A 21,819-nucleotide genomic window follows, 5' to 3' on the forward strand; every position below is an offset into this window, starting at 1 on the left:
GTGGGGGTTGGCTGGGTGACTGAGGGTAAAGAAAGTGGGGGTAGGGTAGATGGGTGTGGGTAGAGAATGTTGGGTGGGTGTGGGTGGAGGGAGTGGGAGTAATGTGGGAGGGTGCAGGTTTAGAGACCGAGGGTAGGGTTGCTTGGCAGGGGGTAAAAGGAATGGACATAGGGTGGGTGGGCTATAGAGAGCACGTGTAATGTGGGTAGAGAGACTGGGGGCCTCATTACGACCCTGGCGCTAAGGGATTACCGGTACCGGTAAGGGTACCCGTACTGGTAATCCCTTAGCGCCTGATTACGAGATTGCTTTGGGGGGTCCCACCTTAACGGCTGGTTTTACCAGCCGTTAAGGAATGGACCCGCAAAGGGACCTTGGTGCTAATTACGGTACGCCCTATGGGGCAAAAATGGGAATGGGGAAGGGCCATGGAGGAAGGGGGAATTACCGCCCCGCCAACCTTGTAATGGGGTGGTAATTCCCCCTTTCTCCATGGCGGAGTCGGTAAGTTACCGGCATGGACCATGGTGCTAATAGCAGCATGGTCCTCCGCCTGGGTCGTAATGAGGCCCTGGGTGTAGGGTGAGGTGGGATAGAGAAAGTGGGGGTGAGATAGATGTGTCTATGTGGGTAGAGAGAGTGGTAGTAGAGTGAGTGAATGAGGATAGAGAGAGCGGGGGCAGGGTAAGTGGGTAGGGGTCGAGAGAATGGGAGTAGTGTGGGTGGGTGGGGGTGGACAGAGAGGGGGATAGCATCGGTGGGTGGGAGTAGAGAGGGGTAGAGTGAGTGCATGTAGGGTTGGTGTATGTGGGTAGGGAGAATGTGGTAGGATGGGCAGGTGCAGTAGAGAGAGTGGGGTAGGAGGTTGAGTTGGGGAGACGAAGGGGGAGTATGTAGAGAGAGTGGAATGATGGTGTGGGTAGATACAATGGGGGTAGGGTGTGTGGTTGAGGGCCGAGAGAATAGGGTAGGTTGGGGCAGAGATAATGGCGTATGGAAGAGAGAGTTGAGGTTTGGTAGAGGGGTAGAGATTGTGTGGGGTGGGAGGGGTAGATAGTATGGGGTCAGTGGATGGGTAGAAAGAGTGGGGGGTTGTGTGGTAGTAGAGAGAGTAGGTAAGTGGGTGAGTGGGTGGGGTAGGGAGAGTGGGGTGGGGAATGGGAGTGACGAGAGTGGGGGTTAGGGGTGGCAGTAGTTGGTTGTGGGCAGAAATCATGAAGAACAAAGCAGGTGCAGGAACACTTGTCGAAAATAGTCCAAAATAACCCCAAGCCCACTCACACCTATAATTTCCCACACTGTTTTTTAGTAGCCCATTGTGTGTGAAATAGCCCAATATAACCCAATGTTGCAACTTTACAAATCACTGCGCAGCTTGGAAAGGGAAAGCCTGGCACCCAAACTCCTCACTGGTTGGTACAGCAGAGGTGTTTGGAAAAATAAAATTTTGTGATTTAGCATGTCATGCCATGGCATTTCTGGTTGCTATGCCAAACAGATATTCTCAGTTCAGAACCCTCTTACACTCTCTCTTATATAACAATGGTTTCAGCCATTTAAAAAAATTATCCAAAACTAAACATATAGCCGTGTCAATACTGAAAAGCAAAGGAAAGCGGGATGACTGGTAGTGCAATGCTGTGAAGCCAATGGTGTATAACTTGACAGAAGGGAAAACTTGCATGAATACGAGATCAAGCCTGGTGCATATCTTTGTAAGATCCATAAACAAGTGAACAGTCATTTTTGAATTGGTACCCTAAATATCATGAGATTGCAAACTTAGGCGGCGGCCATACTTGAACGGGTAAGGAAAACTACAAGATTAAGTAATGAAAGACCATGAGAGGATGAAATAATGTGGCGGCCATCTTTAACATGTGTGAACAATGAACGACGGGAAACTAGAGCTAGGGGCAATACAGGAGCAGCCTGCTTTCATGAGAAGTGGTGTAACAGAATATTTCAGTATAGGAACCACCAGGAAACAGCAATACATGCAGTGGGCAAAGAGAACAAAATGAATTAATACATTAATACTGCAGAAGGAACAGGAAATGAATGAACAACCAAGTAAACCAAACATATAAAACACTAAATGCAAAAGTGAAAGTGAAAACAAAAACTAATGGACAGAATGTAAAATCAATATTCCATCTTCCAAGATGTCAGACTCATTTAGCGAGCACATGTAGGCATTCCACCAATCACGACCATCTGGCATGTTTGACAAGTATTTGCAGGTCCCAAAGTAGCAAAAATGGGTCAGAAGGTTTTAAATGTGTTGAGACTCAGCAATACTGAGGAAGAAAATGGCTCTTGTGAACACGACAAAAAAGTTTCTGTGTGACCCTAGTGAGAGATCATGTAGGTAGAGACCATTTCACAGGAAACAAGACACAGACAAATCTATGCTTTGCTAATCGAAGATCTAGGCTCACCGTTTGCCCCCTCTGCCCCAAAGCAACATTGCCAATGAAGAGTACTCTTTTAAATCTGCTTTCCAGCTGCCTGGGGAGTCAGTGGATGTGTTAGTAACACAACTGCGCAAGCTAGTACAATGCTGTGACGTCCACATTTTTTTCAAAAGGTATTGCGTGTTCATACGGTAAGTAAAATTACTTCTTTGGGATCCTTGATGCTCATCCACATCCTCCTGATAACCATAACAGAAGCGAGAGTAGATTCCCAAGCACAGATAGAACAAGCATTGGCAATGCCAAGAGTGTTGGCTTTTGTGTAGCTATGGGAAAGGTATTGGCCAAAAATGGTCATAACGGTTCTAACTGGTCATTAATGGTAGCAGCTTGAAAATGGTGCACCTACCTGGGCATATGATAGCAGTGCCAGGCAAATGCCTGTGTAATAACTATACACAAGCTGAAACTATTGGCTTTGTTAATGTTAATGCTATTAACAGGAGTTCTGTGATGGACACACATACTTGCTTACAAATCAAGTAGCTAAAGGCAGACCCGGTTAAGACATTTTTATTACACCAGTAGTGTTTACAGCACCAATTAAACCATTAGCTCTCAGAAGACTGCTTTGAAAAAACCCTGCCAGACAATCCGAGTACACAGTTTGATTTTATGTCTTGATAAAGTGAGCTCAAAGAGAACACAGGAGGGTGTGTTTTTGCCGTATGGGGCAGAACGTGGGTTGGAATGGACATAGCAATTAGCCTGGCCATGGGCAGTCAATGAACAGGTAAATAACCAGACAACACCTACAAGCTTTGTGTTCTTCCTCATATGCCATATCCCCCTAGCTGTACTAACCAAAACTAAAAAGCGGGGGACATGACTATGCAAACAAGTGCTACAGATATTAAGTAGTCAACGCGAGAAACCAAAAATGCAGAGTATCGGCATGACATCCAATGGCCAAAATATCAGTAGACAGGGTGAAGGCAGCAGTTTCCACACGAGTGGCCGTGCCCTGCCATGGGGCACAGTTGTCGCCACTGCAATAGAATAAATCACTGCACACGTTTATGCAAATCAACTAAACGGAAGAAAAGGGATTGCAACAGGAAACAGGGTAGATTCACAGCGTAGAAACTCAAGATAAGGTAAAACATTACAAGGATCAGAAATGGACAACAACAAAGCAGAATGTGTCTACATGAAGAGAGAAGGAGGAGGAGAAAATAGATCTACTTACCAGAGACCACTCTGCCAAATGTGTAACTGACATGGGGCCAACAAGAAACATCATCTTCTGAAACTGGCTGAACAATGAGTCCACGATGAAGGTGCTATTACTAAGTTTTAGGCTCGTTTCACCTGCGATATGGGTACATCAAGCCTTTTGTCTTTTATTACTATCAATTAAATTTGTCATTTTAAAGAAAGTTCCTGATACCTGAGGGTTTGGCGCGCTTCACACATAAACATACAATACAGTACAATGGGTCTCATTACAAGTGAGGCGGAACGGGTTAACGGGACCCGCTAAAGGAGGCGGACCCGTTAAACCCGTTCCGCCTCATTACAAGCTCCCCTTGCGGGACCCGGTAAGTAACGCCTGGTCAAACCAGGCGTTCTTACCGGGTCCAGCGAGGGGAAGAGGGAGCAAACAACGGGCCGCTCGTAATGGGCCCATTGTTTTCTCTCTCCCCCATTCCCTTTCAGCCCTTTGGGTGCTGACATCGGAATGGGGAAGGTCCGGGCCCAGTTTCCTGGAGGGAGGAATTACCGGGCCCTCCGAACTCGGAATGGCCCGGTAATTCCCCATTCTGGGAACCCGGACCGGATTTTGGCGGTAGCCATGCCGCCAATAGCGGCATGGCTACCGCCAGTATCATAATGAGGTCCAATATCTTATTTTTCTCGTTTTTAAAACCGATTTTGATTCTGTTAATCATGATGTTCTGTGGTCCATTTTAGCCAAATGTAAGGTTCCTGCTGGAAACCTAACCCCCATTCATAGGCTTTATGAGTTCAACAAAGCGGTAGCCAGATCTGGTCAGAGTGGTGAGGCAACATAACCGTTCCCTGTCCCTAGTGGCATCCACCAGGCTAGCATCCTCGCTGCGTTACTTTTTCGCATAGACATGAATGACTTTGCGACCATATTTAAAATTTGAGCATAGACTCCCCTTTGACCGGCAACAAAAAGACTGCTACTCTTTTGGATGTGGAATGTGCAGCCCTTATGTCCAAGATAAGAATGATTCTGCAAAAACAACCTCGACAACAACTGCAACACATTTGTACAAGGACAAATGTCTCACTATCAACAGACAGAAATCTATTTCGGTGGTCAGCCGCCCTGCACTTAGTTATACGACTAGGTATCATCCTCGACCGACTAACCCTACAGGTGGTACATATTTATGGTTATCTTGGCATGGGATTAAAAAATGATATCAAATGGTCTAATCAAATAACCAAAGCAACCATACACTGGCATGTCGCAAAAATGCACTCTGCACTTTAAATGACTGTTTTGGGAATTGTGGGCCCTTGAGGCTTACAGAGCTCAGGCAATTCCTACCACACTCTCTGGGTGTGAGCTTTGGGGAACGAACAATATGAACCATCTAACAAACACTGAAAACAAATTCATAAAGCATATGTTTACCCTTCCCAATTCCCTCCCACAATTTCTTTACGCATCGAGGCTGGATTGTAGTCTATACATTTTAGTGCACAATGCAAACCTTTCCTCCACTGGCTCTCTATACATAAGGTTGCCAAATTATCTCACCATAAATAAATATTATGGGATTTCTAGAGTAACCAGAAAGTAACTCCTGGATCTAGTTCTGCCATGTTTCATCTACGTTGGCTATACTAAGGTCTGCAATTTACTAGACAGAAATGTTACTATAACCGAGGACATGCCTAGGGACATCAAGCAAAAATGTGATATTCTCAACATTGAAAAAGAAACGCTTGCAACTGTATCCCTGTCTAGATTTCCTGAATATATTGCCCACAAAACTACTTGTAATCTAGAAATCCTGTTTTTAACTGAGTATTATATACCAAATTTTGCTTAAATAATTTTCTATTTGCCTAGTTTTCGTATACATGGTCTGTAAATACTTCAAAATGCTGTCCTTCCTTTCCTGGTGTTATATTATCTACTCTGCCCTTCCTTCTGGCTTGTCCTCAATATTTTATCTGCAGAAAAGGTGGATCTTTCCGGTCCTCCTGAAATATCAGCCAGGCAGCCCCTATGATCCTCTGGTTATTTGTAAAATGACTGACCTTAAAGATGTGGTTTTTACTGAGTCTAGTTTTTTGGCTAAAGAATGGCGGACAAGCTCTAAAGATTGTATGTCTATTTTGCTGTGAGTTTTCTTTTATTATGCTTCTGTGTGTATATTTTGAGCGGTTTTAAATGATTTAAATGATCTTTTATAGTCAATTATTTTCACTAGTGCTGTGATCTAATTTCCATGATTGCTTGCTGTGATTAGTGTTATTCTGACTGCACGGATTGATATGCATTGGCACTTTTGTGTGCCATCCCTTGAAAGAAACAACTTTTGACTTGAACATCATCTTTGTCAGTGACTATAAGAGATTGTAAGAAAAAAAACACTCCTTCCCTCAAAGATTCAAGGGTTTGTGTGGGCTGCCAAATCACAACTGACAAACAAAGGTAAGTTCACCTCAGTGATGTACTACAATTGAGTGACAATAACTGGGGACATAAATCTGCTGTTTCACCGTGTTGACTAGGACCAAGGAGTAAACGAAGCTAAGTTCAACAACTTTCTTTTGGTGAATAATTAGGAATGGCCACCCTAAAATATAACGGTAACTAAAAAAAAAAAAAGCTAAGTATGGTTCTCCTCGTTGGTCAAATGGGTCTCTCCATGCACAGGAGACCCTGCAATGACCTCATCAGGTGCGTGGGCCCTCTGGCCTTCCCAGCCTTTAAATGTCCTTTCCAGTCCTTATAGCTCTCTGGAGTTGTGTCACCCCTTTTGAAGTTTCTGGCAGCAGCAAGCTATTCCTGAACCCTTTTCTTTATTGACTGCCTCATTGGGGGCTTTCATTGGTCCTCTTGCCCAAGACTCACTTTGGTGCGTACTCGCCAGAAGATGGATCAGTATGAGTAGCTGGCAGGAAGAGCAGAAGAAGAATCTCTTAAACTCTATCTTACCCAGGGTCCCTCCTGCTTCTTCTAGCTTTTCCTATCTGATCTTGCTGTAGCCTTCCTGGCCCAGTCTAGCTCCTCCTCCATTCGACTGGCCCTGCCTATTGCTTACCTGGTCCACCAAAATGTGTATAGCCTCTCTACCCAGAGCACCTTTTTTCACATTCCTCTCAGTCCTGCCTTCACCACCTGATGCTCCCAAGTCCACCCCTACTATGTTGCCTAAGTGTCCTGATGTCATCTTGTCCTTCTCCTCTCTTGATATCACCACTTGTACTGTACCACCCTCACCAGCTAATGTGACCAGCACCAAAAAATCATTTTTCATTTGGCACTATCTTCAAGCTACAACCCCCTCCCCTGGGTGTTATTCCTTCCACCTCCTATGTACTTCAGCCACCCCTCCGTGATCTTATGACCTATATCTCTCCTGTATCAATTTATCCAACAAATGTTTTCTTGTCCTATGTCTAACTGCCACTAACTGATATCAACTCCCTGTATCGTTGCTTGCCCATGATGTTACCACCTTATCCACATTACACAGGTTTGCACGACCCACTCCAAGATAGTCACCTGCCAGGCCCATAACCCGGATTGGTGTCACAATCATGATGGCCAACATCTGGTTCCCACTTAGGGGTGTTCATGGAACGTGTTTATCTGGCAGAGGTGGGCAGCAGAACATCCTGTCGCATCTCCACCGCTATTCCTCGTTCGAAGGCTCCCTATTCTCTTCTGCCTTCCTTGTTCTGGCAGAACCCTGTGATCTTGATGTCTAGTGTTTTGTCATGCTCCCCCTTCTCTCTGCTTTGTAGTACATCTTTCATATTCTCCAGTCCACACTTTGCTGCTCTAGTAACCTTGGCTCCACTGCAGTGTCAAATTCTGAAACTTGTGTCTCAAGTCCTCGCCAGTCACCTTGCATCTTTGCAAGACGTATCAAAGAGGTTTTTCACCACATTGAGTAATGTCATGCTCCCCCTTCTCTCTGCTTTGTAGTACATCTTTCATATTCTCCAGTCCACACTTTGCTGCTCTAGTAACCTTGGCTCCACTGCAGTGTCAAATTCTGAAACTTGTGTCTCAAGTCCTCGCCAGTCACCTTGCATCTTTGCAAGACGTATCAAAGAGGTTTTTCACCACATTGAGTAATTCCTCAGGAGGTCACCTAGTCTCCCAGCGGTCCATCCAGGTGGGCAACACATCCTAATTCCTCAAGCTATGTCTATCAAAGAATATATGGCAGAAACAGATGAATGCTGGGGCACATTGCCTCAAAGGGATCACCCATTATAAGAGAGTCACATAGAGACTGGAGCAGAATATTGATGTTGAGCAAAAGAGTCTGATCCCTCAGGCCAAGACTGTTAAGAAAATTAACAACAAACCAAATGCATGCTGGGAACTAAACTTGTGTCAATGACCAAACGAAAAATCGGTAGCGCTGGGAAACAAAGTCTTATTGAATATCAAGAGTCAAGTATGATATTCTTGATTGAGGCATGTTTGAGGTATGGCGGGAAACAATGTCTTATCAAAGACCAAATATCATTAATTTATTTTTTCATTCATTTATTATTGCAAACACTTAATCTTGTTTCTCATACCTGCATTGCTTCATACTTCTCAGACACTTACAGGGAAACTACATTTCATTTGACTATAGGCCTCATTACGACCCGGGCGGTAAGGGATTACCGGTACCGGTAAGGGTCCGGTGCCGGTAATCCCTTACCGCCCTATTCCGAGGTCCCTTTGAGGGTCCTCCCTTAACACCTGGCTTTACCAGGTGTTAAGGACAGGAACCGCAAAGGGACTTTGGAGCTAATAACGGTACCGCAATTAGCGGTACCGTTATTAGCGCCTTCCCCATTGAGCCCTATGGGTGGCTCAAATGAGAATGGGGAAGGGCCCTGGTGAATGGGGAATTACGACCCACGCCAACCTTGGAATGGGGCGGTAATAGCTCCATTCACCAGGGCGGAGTCGGTATGGGTTTGGAGGCAGCCATGGCGCTAATTGCGCCATGGTTACCTCCAAACTCGTAATGACCCGCATATATTTATATGTTTGTTTTGTTTAATTTTCGGCCATTGGTATACTCTTACTTCTGTGGGACGTGCTGGGCCCTTGAACAACATTCATGTGTGTGCCAGATAGAACCTTAGTGTTTTGTATGAATGGCCAGCCTGCTACGGCTTTGAAAGTGTCTGTAGGCATGTGCAGCTCTCTGTACTACACATTACCCCTTATCCGAGGACTCTGGGATCAATGGAGGGTACAATGCTCGCTTGAGTTAGGTTCTGACTTTGGTGGAGATGACTCAGTGGAAATGGGAATGGGAATGGGGAGGAGTTATTGTAGGAGACCCTGTGGATCGGAGATTCCAACACTGATTTACAATGCATGGGTTTCTCTTTCTTTGTCACACTGTGGCTTGGAGGGGTGGGGGCCTACTGCTTTTGCAACCTGCCTGTCCCTGGTGGGCTGATGGTGCAGGTGTAGTGAGTGTCTGTTGGGGAGGTATGTGCTTAATCAGGCATGGCTGGTTGGGGCTCTCTTACTCCATGGCCTGTCCTGACCGTGAGAGGGGGTAGAGAAGGTGAAGCAGGGTTTAGTTGAGTGGGATCAGGTCTATGACTGGGGACTGAGTATTTGGGCCTTCAAACATCACTGGACCATCAAGGGGTGTCTGGTGCTGTCTTGGCGTTGGCAGGAGAAGGCATGGAATTCATGTTGGGGATTTCCATAGCTTCCTGTCTTCTCTGTGTGTCCATTGATATGAGATGGAACAGGTTGTTATTTGCTTGGATCAGATTTTATTTGGTTTGCAGCACTTTTATACATTTTGAAATAAGCTACAGGCATGTCATGGTGAGAAGGTCCAGTATGTCACAGATATGGTCTTCATTGGGAGAGCCATACGCTTTGAGACTAGAGAGGTGAGCCAGCTAAGCAAAACCCTCTGTCCAAGAGTGACTCCCCATCAGGCGAAAGGGACTCCCATTCCGATAAGGAACTCCCCACAACTCAGACTTTGTCGGAATATATGGGAATATGAGGAGTGGATCTGACTGTTAGGTGTGGAGCTCAAAATAATGTAGTTGCCTTTGAACAGTTGTCTGAAGGCAATGCTGGCCTTTCAATGGGCTTGGCAGTTAAACACACCCCTGTTGTATCAGGTAACAAGAAAAAAGGACTTTCCACCTTGAATAGAGGAGAAAAGACCTGGCACATTACTGGTTGACCTCCTTCACCTCTGACCGACCTTCATGTCCAACTGGTCCCTTTTCTCTGCTCCACCTCACTCTCCACCTGCAGCATCCCTCAGGGCTCTATCCTCTCACTGTGGCTCTTCATCATCTACCTTGCCCCTGTGGCCCACGTGATCACCTTCTCTTCTCACGTCCAGTGTTATGCAGATGACACACAGCTCTCCTTCAAGCTTCCCCCCGCTACCTTCTCTTCTGGCTCTCTCATTCCTGACTGCATCTCTGCTATTCAGGCATGGCGCACTGCTAGCGATCTCTGACTTAATGCCAGTAAGACTGCGATCCTTCTCAATGGGACCCCAGCTCCCTCCTTCTTTCCAGCCATCCTCCATGGGTCCCCTCCCCTCACCCTCTTGTGAAGCTAAAAACCTTAGTGTCATATTTGACTCCTCTCTCACCTTCTCTCCTCACATCACTGACCTTGCCAATAAGGCCCACTTTCAGCTGCAGTTCCTCAGAGACATTCTTCCTTTCCTCACCTTCCCCGCAGAAACTCAATGTCTCCAGAGCTCTGGTCCTCTCTAGGCTGTACTACTGCAACATCCTCTTCATCAACCTGCCTCTATCATCCCTTTGCCCCCTTCATCTAATCCAGAATAGGACTGCAGGACTTATCCTTGGCCTGAAGCCCAGGAACCACATCTCTCCAGCCCTAAAGTCTTTCCACTGGCTCCTGGTGGCTGTGAGGATCAGGTTTAAGACCCTCTGCATCACCCACAAGGCATTCTGGGGACAAGGACCCCACTACATCAATCTCTCTCTCCCTAAATACCTCCCTGCTAGAGCCATTCACTCTTCCAAATCTAACTCTCTGCAGATGAGATGCATTTCTAAGCAGAGAGTGGGCGGATAGATCTGTCTCTTGTGCAGAAGCCTCACTCTGGAATTGTAATTGTAATTGGTTATTTATAATGTCCATGGCCTCCCTGCCCTCCTCAGGCTTGAGCTGGAACTTCTAAAGTTCTGGAAGATTCTCAAGACACTCCTTTTCTCCTCTTCCTTTCCTCTACGCCTCCACTGCTAATGCCCCCATCTGCCGCTTTGACTGGCTGCCTGGTTCCTTCTGAGTCTTACAGGGCATCAGGTCCTCCTTGCCCAGTCTAGCCCTGCTCTCTGGTCTCCCTGATACGCAGCCCCCTAAACTTGAACTTTCCCTCCTGGGCCCACCTCCCCTGACCAGCCGAGTGGGGTGTACCACACTACCAATCCTGGTCCACCCCATCCCCGCACTTAGCATGGGGTCCTCACCCCCTGCTTCCGTGGCACTTTTCCACCTGGCATCTCCCTTAGCACTTGCCTAGCCCCAGGGGCCCTCCCCTTCCCCCTTGAACTTGTTTGCCTCCCCCACCCTTCCTTCCCACCTTAGCATTATCCCTGCTGCCCACACCAGCACTCTCCCACTCACCTCTCCCCCCTCCCATGCACTTCTTGTGACTGCACTTGCACGATTCCGAATGACACAAGGCCTAGTAGTACCAGTCTTGTTTCTTTTCTCCCCTGTCCTCTCCTTTCTTTTTTGTCTTGTGGGACCTTGAAACGCCATTGCTGTGTAGGTGCTTTATAAATATCCAATATATTAACAAATAAATAGGAACAGAAATTAAAGGAATAGATCCCTACGAGAGACAACCAGGTCCAGAGAGGGAGACAGACATAAATAACAATAGGGTTAATGGGAGCCCTATAAACCCGAGCCCGCAATGTAGCTGAACGTCTCAAAGCCAAACACAAAAACCAAGAAAAAGATATATTGGGGGAAATCCATACCCCTACGAAACAAGTGAGAAACTGGGAACAAGAGAACAAAGAAGCCAGGAGCGCCCGCAAAAACAAGTTAGGAATCATCCCAAGGGGAAATCAGAACTAAACAAGACTGGAATCTTGTGGAGAAACACCCATGCAGTTGTCGGAGGATTAAAGAAATATCCTGATCACCGAGAGAATTATATTTTGTTGGATCTTGAGAGTTCATGAAAACCTTTTCTTTATTTGGAACACTGACCAGATGGACAAACACTGATAAATTCAGGAGACCTGTACATAATTTTGGAACTTGAAGCTAGGAGAGATGCCTTGAAATTCTGGGAGACGGCAAAGTAAAGAACATTGGGGCAAACCCATATTGCCAGCCTTCAATTTTAAGCAGTTTACTCTAAGTAGAAGGGCCAGTTTAGAAATTAGGATTTAGACAGAGCACAAGATTTATTATTTTGAGTAACATTAACAAGCACCCTCAGTTTAGTTTTTTTAGTTAGGGAACCTCTCTATTAGCAACATGGCCAGGAAGGCATTTTATTTGATTGAAATACACTTCTTGAAGTAAAGTATGTCTTTTGGTCCGAGTTTTTTTCTGGCATGCCAGAGTGTGACCAAATGGCATACAATCTTAAAATGGGAAGATGTCTGTGTTGAGATTTATTAGTAAAGGCGCACTTTAGGAATTCGTAGATCTTGTGGACCTTTTCAGTTTGGTTATGGTTGCCTATTCATCCAATGGTCACCCAGCACGCCGTCTGGGAACTGAGTTGTTCCGTCACCTGTGGGGTGCAGTTGGAAAAGCTGTGAGGCTTATTGGGGATTACATGGTACACAGAGCATTTTGCTAGTGTTTTTTTGCACCTGGATTCTTTTTGTGTGATTCCAATGTAGGTGATGCTCAGCCTATCAACGTTTGTCCTGCATTTGGTTGATTGCTGTTTATTATTGTCATGGTGGGGGCTCACTGGCCAGCATGCATTGGAGATACATCGGTGTTATGTTTACTGCCCATGGACATTGGTGATGATCACGGATAGGTCTCCAAACCTAACATCTTTTTACTTTTCAGTGATGGGACTCTTTTCAGGAAATCACCTGCCATCGCTCCTCGCCGATGGTCCAATTTTTTCGGATGTGTTCCTTGTGCATGTGCGTTGTCTGCCTCATATTTTGGAAGTTGGCAGCAAGTGTGGTGGATGGCATGCAATTGTGGTTGGACTATTGCCTGAGGGCCTATGGGTCATCCTGTAGTTGCAAGGTCATCCTGGCTGCCTACTATGGCTTCTTCTGCTCCAGCCCCTAGAGGCTCGCAACGTGGAGCTGTCTCCTCATGGTGGTATGCTGTGAGAGTGTGGACCTTGGCTTTGAGATCATTCCTCACAGTCCCAGGACGCTGTCGGCAGGGCCACCACCTTATTGCTTATTGATCTCTACATGGCATTCCTCCTCTGGTGGGTGGTCAAGCTCATCTGTGTGCAGCACGACCTACTCTCTTAGCACATTGAGCTCTGTCTTCGTTCATTTTTGGCTTCTTGGCTTTTGATTTGCCCCCTGACATGATGTGCAACTGTCTCAGCTTAGGATGGCAGCTGTGAAGGGGTGATTTTAGGTGCATTATATTTTTCAAAGTTGCTGCCGTGCAGCTTTCCATTTGTTTTGTGATTTATTTCTGACCAGCAGTAATTCTGCTCATGTCTGGAGGAATAACTGTTTGGTAATTCCACCATGTCAAACACGCAGTGACAGTAATTCCCCCAAATAATGACAAAATAGCACTCGGTAGGTTGTGTTGGTGATAATTCCTTCAGGCGGGTTGGTGAACAGCTACGACATTAGAATATTCCACCGGGCATGTCCGCAGCACCGGCAATTCTGTGTGGCGGAATTACCTCTGTTTTACCCCCAAACTTGCAATGAGGCACTGACCATAGATTTGGACAGCATCCTGGTTGTTTTGGCTTTCAGTTAAGGGTGTGAATTGGCACTGCACTCATTATGTTTTGCTTAGCATGTTGTCACAGAGATTTTCCTGTTTGTCTATGTTGGGATTTATATAAGAGTCAAATAGATGTTGCGTTCAATCCCTTGCTCCAATCAGCACATTCTACTGAGGCTGACCAGTTCAGAAAACTGGGTGCAAAATGGCGTCAACATTGACTAAATTCTCTCTCAGAGCTCCACACAGAGCTTCCCTACATGAGAAGACAGCCTGATCCCTGCACCGATCTGAAAGCTGTTTCATATCTTTGCAATGCACCAGGTAGGCCTCACTTGGTTACTCTTTGCTTTCGCTTTCACATAGCTGTATTCTGTATACACGTATTTTGGAAAATGCATCACTGGTATGGATTTTTAGTTTTGTCTATTAATTGGTGATCAAAGCACAGCCTATGTACCTACATTATTGTAAAAGGAAGTGACGACAGGAGAGAGATGATATGTTCTGGATGAACACTCAACTGTGTGTGTTGTTTGGTGATTTACCCCCCCCCGCCCACATCGACCGCCCATGGCCATGTTAATCTCTATGGCCATTCATACCAACTAACCACCCCTCTATACCCAAAACAGAGTCACGCTAGGGTTACTTTGATTCTAGCTCTGTGCTTTCTAAGGAGCCTCATCAAGCATAATGGATCAGTTGCAAACAGGTACACCAGCTTCTTATGTACCAAATCTGTCTTACCCAAGTATGCATCCGCCATTTGATTTATAACCAGTTTGAATGTCCTTGCATCTGCACCTTGCACTGAATTCCTGTTAAAAACAAGCACTTACTATGGCAGCAGTTTGGCTCTTGTACAAGCATTATATACCCGGGCACTAGCATCATTGAATATCTATTGCCAACTTATGGCAAGGTAACATCAATTTGGCAGCACCTGGAAATTGTGAATTCCATATTTACACAAAATCCAGAACTGTTCCCTTTGGCAATAATTGTTTGGTGTTACTGTTGTACATACTTTGGGGATCAACACATGTGCACTCCAGCTTTTATTGTTGCCTAGTGTTCGCTATGCGGGTCCCTTTCCCAATAACAGCACCGCATCACATACACACCTATCATTTATCAGCCACTCCCTTCCCTCATCAAGTGGCAAACTAGACATGGGTCTTGGAGGATTGAGATTATCCTCTGCTACCCTTCCTGCTTTCTAATTGTGTGTTCCCAGCATCCACCTTTACACTGACATCTGTCTAGCGGCTTGGCAAGCTCAGATCCCCCTCCTTCTTAGCGGAGATGCGAATTCAAATATCTTATCTGGTCAAAAGAAATGTATTCTATTCAGAGGGGTTATCTGGTTAAGAAGCTTCTACACACCAATGGCTTGCTTCTTGAGCACATCTCAAGGCAATCAGCCTACTACACATGTCTCAAAATCATGGGTAGGTTTTATTCCCCCTCTGGTTTATCAACCCTTCTTTGATCCACTACCAGTCATTGTCCATGCATCACTGCTGTCACAAGCAGACTCCTACCCCTCTATGCCTTTCCAATCTCTGGTCTGATTCTTCTCTTTACCATTCCTGCTTCTTGTATCCTCTCTCCTTTTCACTGTGTTTCTGTTCCCACACATACTATGGTCTGCCTTACTCCAAATGGGGGAACAATGCGGCATTACCTAGACAAGCTTTGGTGCCATAAGGCTATATTTGGGTGCACTACATATACTTATTTAGGTAACATAGCAATAAACAGACATCCTGAGAGAAAGGTGCATTCCGAAATCCTTATTGCTTGTCACTCCTGATGATGGAGGTCTAGGGAAGAAAACAGGTATTACATATGTTCAATCTATACACCTTTCAAAACTAATACCTGAATAGAAGGAGAATCACATCTTTCAAATGATTTGGGATTGTGAATATATTTTACACTCCAAATGAACGCCAAATTAGGCCTGAAAACATGTTCCTATCCCAGAGCAGATGTGTCTCTCCACTTACATTTTTCTAATGAAAAGCTATTTAACAATCACAGATTTCTTCATTCACTTATAACCGAGAACCACTTCCTGGTAACTATATTTTCCTTGCCCTGGTAGCCAACTGTTTCATTGCCCAAATGACTTTCCCAGATGTGGATGGGAAAGTCAAAGTTCAAACTAAAAGGAAACAGGGCTTCTTCGCCAGAGAACAAGCAGAACAGTCTGCTAAAGGAAGTTATGATGTTTTTATACACTACACACATGTTTAGAAGAGATATAAAATGCCATACATTCATTAACCGGGACCTTCATCTTTAGTGTTTAATCAGTGACAATACTGATTACAGGACTAACAACATGCCATATGACAGATCAGTGACCATATAAGCAGGCTGTGCCACAGTTATTTTCTCTTCTACGTCCTTATCTATCCATGTACCCTCCCCATTTTCCTACTCTCTATTATCAATATGATTCCCTTTAACCTCAAGCCCGTTCTTCCTAGCCATACTATTTGTCAAGATTTCCTCTCCCATCTGTTGCTCTCCTCTCCTCTGATGTCCACTGTTTTTCTTCTCTCGTCTTCTCTCCCCTCTTGTGTCTCCTCTCCTCGTCTCTCCTCTTCTCTGGTCTCCTCTCTTCTCTTCCTTTTCCTCACTTCTCTCGTTATGCCTTCAGTTGTCTCCTCTACTATCCTTGGCTCTCAATGCCACACCAACACTCAAGACCTTTACCTTCTCTCCTATGTTCATCAACTATGGTGTTTACCTTTTCACCCTCTCTGATTATCAACTCTTCACAATGGATGTTCGCCTTCCTTGCACTTTTCTGTGACACTAGCCTTACTTTTACTGTTCACACTGTTTGAATGTATTATTTCTTCTCAAATATGACTTATTCACTTCTGACATCATGGTCTCCTCTTTTTACTTTCCTCGTCCTCATCTGGTCGCATTTACTTTTACCTTCAACCATCCACACTTCTGTAATCTCCCATCAACTTTCCTACTCTAATAAATTTTCTCCTGATCATCTCCTGTTTCCTATCCCTCTAACCTCTTTCTGTCTCTACTTTCCACCTGTTCCTCTGTCTCTCTACACACTCCCTCCTGCGCACCTTCCACAATTTGACCAAATAACACATTTTCACTTCTGTTTTTGTTTACTTATCGCCCTTTCAATTTCTCCCTACTGACCTGCATATGCCCCACATATCTCCACACTGCATTCGCACCCTTCTTATTCTACCTTTTTTTCTCCTACGTAAGCGTCTCTTTCTGAGGTAAATATTGGGACATTCATTTTTTTCATATTATGTGTTAGATCATAACTTAAGACAAGGTACTAGGTGGAAGTTGCTGACCATGTCCATTTCCCTTTCTTTAGAGTTAAGACTGTAAGGCTGTTCATTCTATATTTTATAGATATCAGCTTGAAATCACAACATTATTAAATAAGCACAAGGCCCCAATCCACAAAATAATGGCAGCACACTCCTAATACATGAGATGATGCAAGATGTGCACGTGCAAATGTATCTACAAGATTTTAACTTCTGTCAGACATGGGCAAGGAATGTTATCCCTCACCCTTGCAAAATCTCACAGAAAAACTGATAATTTGAGGGACTAATTCAATAAGGCCCGACTTAGACCTTCCAATGTAATATACCATGCAGGCCTTAGAAAGCAACAGCGAAGGAACCCTAACAGAATGGCGCATAATATGTCAGGCAATCATAAATGATATGGGCGAATCGGACCCTTCCTTGGTGAGAGACCCAAACAGAATTAAAAGGAAGCTCTACATTAAAGACTGGATTAAGACTCAGGATGTAAGATCAATATTCAAACAGTATGGAACCCATTTTCTAGACGGCAGGAAACTTTACCAACGTACCTCCAACTAGTTCCGAATTGGTTCTTTAGATCCCAATTTATGCGTTTCCGTTTGAACTTGTTTCTTACAAGGGAAGTACTGTCATTAAGGAAAGGAAACACATTGGATCTGTCTTGTAGAATATGTGGAACAAATGACTGAAGGGAAACACTTAAACATTTAACCCTGTGCTGCCCGGTGCTGAAAGATACAAAATCAAGGTTGCTGGGAGAGGCGACCAATAGATACTTATCTCAGATGATGGATGAGTGGTGGCAGATGTTAATTGAAGGCGATAAAACCCACATTACCATAGCCTTGATTAAGCTGCTGTTGATTATATTCAGGGAAATTGACAGTTTAGACATAACTCGGGATAGTATTGTAAATTGATCATTGATGATTGGGAGGCAATGAATGAGTCTTTGTACATTTTATGATTGATGTTGGGTGTCGGCGACAAAGGTGTTCTATGTTGTAAAGCCATGTAAAATGCTGACAATAAATAAGTAAAAATATATATTGATATAGACCATGCATGCACTGCATCCCTGTTTGGACCCAATATCCTCATGCTGCCCCCTATGTCAAAGTAACTGCAGCCCTAGTCAAGAAGTATAGATAAGGCTGGACTGTGCAGATTACTCAAAGAAGATCCCAGCCTCAGCCCAAGGAGAGCCCTGCCACACACACCATTATAACAATCCTGCTAAAGTTCCAAGCAGGCCTCAAGAACTTTCAGGAATACCCAGTCAAGTGCTTTGCTCCCAGAGGAACAAGTATAAAAACCCACTCTCATTTAAAACATTTCTCTCAGCTTTCTTGTCTGTAGGACCTGGTCATTTGTTGTTGTTCGAGGCATCAGTAGTAAGACGGAGGAGAGGTAGAAGTGCTTTGTTCTCTTGTTTACTTGTGCATGGTTTCAATGTGACCTGGCTAGGAATACCACAGTGGAACTGTGGAAGACTTAACAGTCTAACCACTGCATAGCCAAAGACATGCAATGCCCGTAAACAATGTGCTCAAAAGGACAAGGGCAAGACTAGGTAGGTGGAAATTACGTTAGTGTTGAGTTGGCAGACTATAACCACTGTGTAACATAAAATAAAGAAACCCAGGGAGTTACAAAATTGGAAATGTGCATTTCTGACATAAAGCAACTCCTGACAGATGCTTATTAAAAGGGCTTCCAGGAGTACAAGCCACCCAGAACATCATTTATCTTGCTTCTGGGTCAATTGAGAAACATAATGGGCCTCATTACGACCCAGGCGGTAAGGGGTTTGCGGCAGCGTAAACAGCGCCGACCCTTACCGCCTGATTACGAGGTCCCTTAGCGCCATGGAGTTTTTAACACCTGCTTTTAGCAGGTGTTAAAATCCATGGCGCTAAGGGACCATGGAGTTAATTACGCCACCGTAATTTACGGTGGCGTAATTAACGCCTTCCCCACTCCCATTATGCCCTATGGGGCAAAAATGGGAATGGGGAAGGGTAAATGGGGATTGGGGACTTACCGCCCCGCCAAGGTCGGAATGGGGCGGTAAGTCCGCCAACCACCATGGCGTAAACATAGTTTACGCCATGGTGGTAAAGTCACGGCCCAGGCGGTAACTTACCGCCTGGGTCGTAATGAGGCCCAATCTCTTTTGTTTCAGGTGGAATCTCTTCACTTTGGCTGGATGTCTAAAGTGTGCCTCTGTGTGGTTGGTTGTTTACACTGGTGCTCATGTTGTTAATTTGAAATCATCTGAAAGATGTGCTCCCTGCTCCTCATTCCTGTGAGGCCTTACCATGGCATAAAGTGCTGTATAAGCAACAAAGTACCACATAGGCTTATTGTAACAATCAAAGCATTGTTGTGTGCTTTTTTGTTTATTGATTTGGATTCAGATCCAAACAACTACATACAGTTAATAATATGATATGGTATTTATAACGTGCTTAATACCCAGAGGTTTCTAAGTGCGGACCCAGGATCCAACCTGTGTTGCTCCGTGTCGTCCTGGTTCCAAGGCGAGCACGTTGCCAACGAGCTATCCTCCCAAGACGCAAATCTATGTACTCTAATACGTATTTGTAAAAGATAATATATAATAATGAATAATGATAAACAGCACTGTCAGAATTGCTTGTAATAAGTTTACAATATAGAATGTTGCGTGAGAACAACATATACATATACATTTAAAGAGCATAGTGTAGCATCATGTCAAGCCTGTAGATGTATCATTACTAACAACGTATACACATTTTTTTCTAATATTATAATAGGATCCTCACAAGAATCTGCTGAATTGTAACACTAAAAAAAGAAATATATAGGACACAAGGATAAAACATTACAACAAAACACAGAAAAGGGGTGAAGACAGATCAGTGTACTCATATAGATTCACATTCATCTAATGAACATAACTGTGATCACTTTATTAAATATGAACTACTCTAGACTTATTCAAATTATATTTTGAATTGATTATGGATTGGTGTTACTTAAATAATCAATAATCAATAATCAATAATCAATAAAGAAACACATTTATTTGCATTCTTGATAGAGAGAAGAGGTATTAGCAATAAACTTCTTTTTATTGCGACCTTTTTAAAATCCTTCAAGTTAGATGTTATCAAGTGAATTACGATTAGAATGAACAAATCAAAAATGAGTGGTTTAATCTTCATTGAGATGATGGCCAGACTTCCTAAACAAACATTGGAAATATTTAAAGGAATGGAGATTTTGAATTTATGCTGACGGGATTTCCATACCTGGTACCAAAACTTTTTCAACAAAGAGCACTCATAAACCATGTGTTTGAAAGAGCTGCTCCAGATATCATAAAGGTCGCCTGGAATACTTTGTACACTGGAAAGGGTTCTCTTCTGCAGAAGACTCCTGGGAACCCCTTTCGCATATTCAAGCCCCCTTGTTACTCAGGAAATTTCACAGGGCTCACCCGGGCAAGCCCGGGGGTTTGAGAGGGCATACTGTCATGCGGCGCCTTGGATTTTGGCGTCTATGGCCCTGTTGGAGTCGCTACCACACTTCCTGATTTCCAGCACACCTTCAACTACGTACATGCAGCGGTCTAGTTCTTTTACGTCGTATGTACGTAGTACTATTTAGGTACTCCTCCTCTTGACATCTGCGCGTTGCAACCTTTCGGTGAGCCGTGTTTTTTCCTTTGCTGCCGTTGTTGAGCTACGCTTTGTGTCCCAGACTCTTCTGGTTTTCTTTTCTTGTTATCTTTCTCTTCTTCCCTCCTCTCTGCTCGTACTTCTTCCTGTTTATGCTACTTTCCAGTGCATGGTCCTCGATACGGGTTACTTTCCTAGCGGCCTCGCCGCATCGTCCCTTCACTTTCTGTCCTGCTGCCTATGCTTTGGACTTTCGTTGTTGTCTGAACTCCAATTCAACCATTTCGGATTCCTGTGCCCACATTTGGACAAATACTTTCTTCCACTCGAATCCTGCATCTTCCAGTCCAGCTGCCACAATTCAGAGGTTTTTTTGTCATGTTTGGCTTTTTCCCCTAATTTGTCCCTCCCGGGAGGGGGGTCCTCAGGGAAGTGCTCTCTAGTAGCCTTCACTGTGGCTTCCTCTCGTGCGAGACTCAAACTTCAAAACAAAAAGGAGAAGGACTACAGATCCCATCGATCCTTCAGCCCAGTGGAAGAGGACACGATTTACTCAGGTGAGGAGGTAGAGGAGGGAAAGTGGGACAATCAGCCTCAACAAGAAAAGGAAGTTGACAGTTTGCAACGCCCAGAAACCCACTATGGCTACTTCAGAGCAAGTACAAGAATTGGTAGCCGCAGTACAAAGCCTCTCATTAGAGATGCAAAACATGAAGGCGGAAAACAATCTACTGAAGCAGATGGTAGCAGCACGAGAACCTCAGTCTACTGACTTGCCACCGATGGCCCTATCCTCGGGCAAATACGACGGTTCCCCAAAGACTCTAAAAGAGTTTCTTGATGCATGCAGAGTGTATTTTGCTTTTAGAACTCGCACGTTTGCTTCAGACCATGCAAAAACAGGATTTCTAATATCTAACATGACAGGCAATGCCCTAGCTTGGGCCACACCTCTTGTCATTGGTAACGATCCAATACTACAGGATTTCAGGTCGTTCTTGGAACTATTGAAACAGATTTTTGAGTGTCCAGAACTGTCATTTGCAGCCGGGGAAGAATTGTTAGACGCACACGCCAAGGTCAGGCTGATGTTAGGACTTACATTTCTTCGTTTAAAAGACTGGCTATGGAGACCGGTTGGTCTGATCAATCTCAGTATATCATCTTTCGTCGTGGTCTTAAGGAGGAATTGAAAGATGAACTGGCTCACTTTCCAC

Source organism: Ambystoma mexicanum, chromosome 10, assembly GCF_040938575.1.
Source record: "Ambystoma mexicanum isolate Mex_15411 chromosome 10, UKY_AmexF1_1, whole genome shotgun sequence".
Taxonomy (NCBI): domain Eukaryota; kingdom Metazoa; phylum Chordata; class Amphibia; order Caudata; family Ambystomatidae; genus Ambystoma; species Ambystoma mexicanum.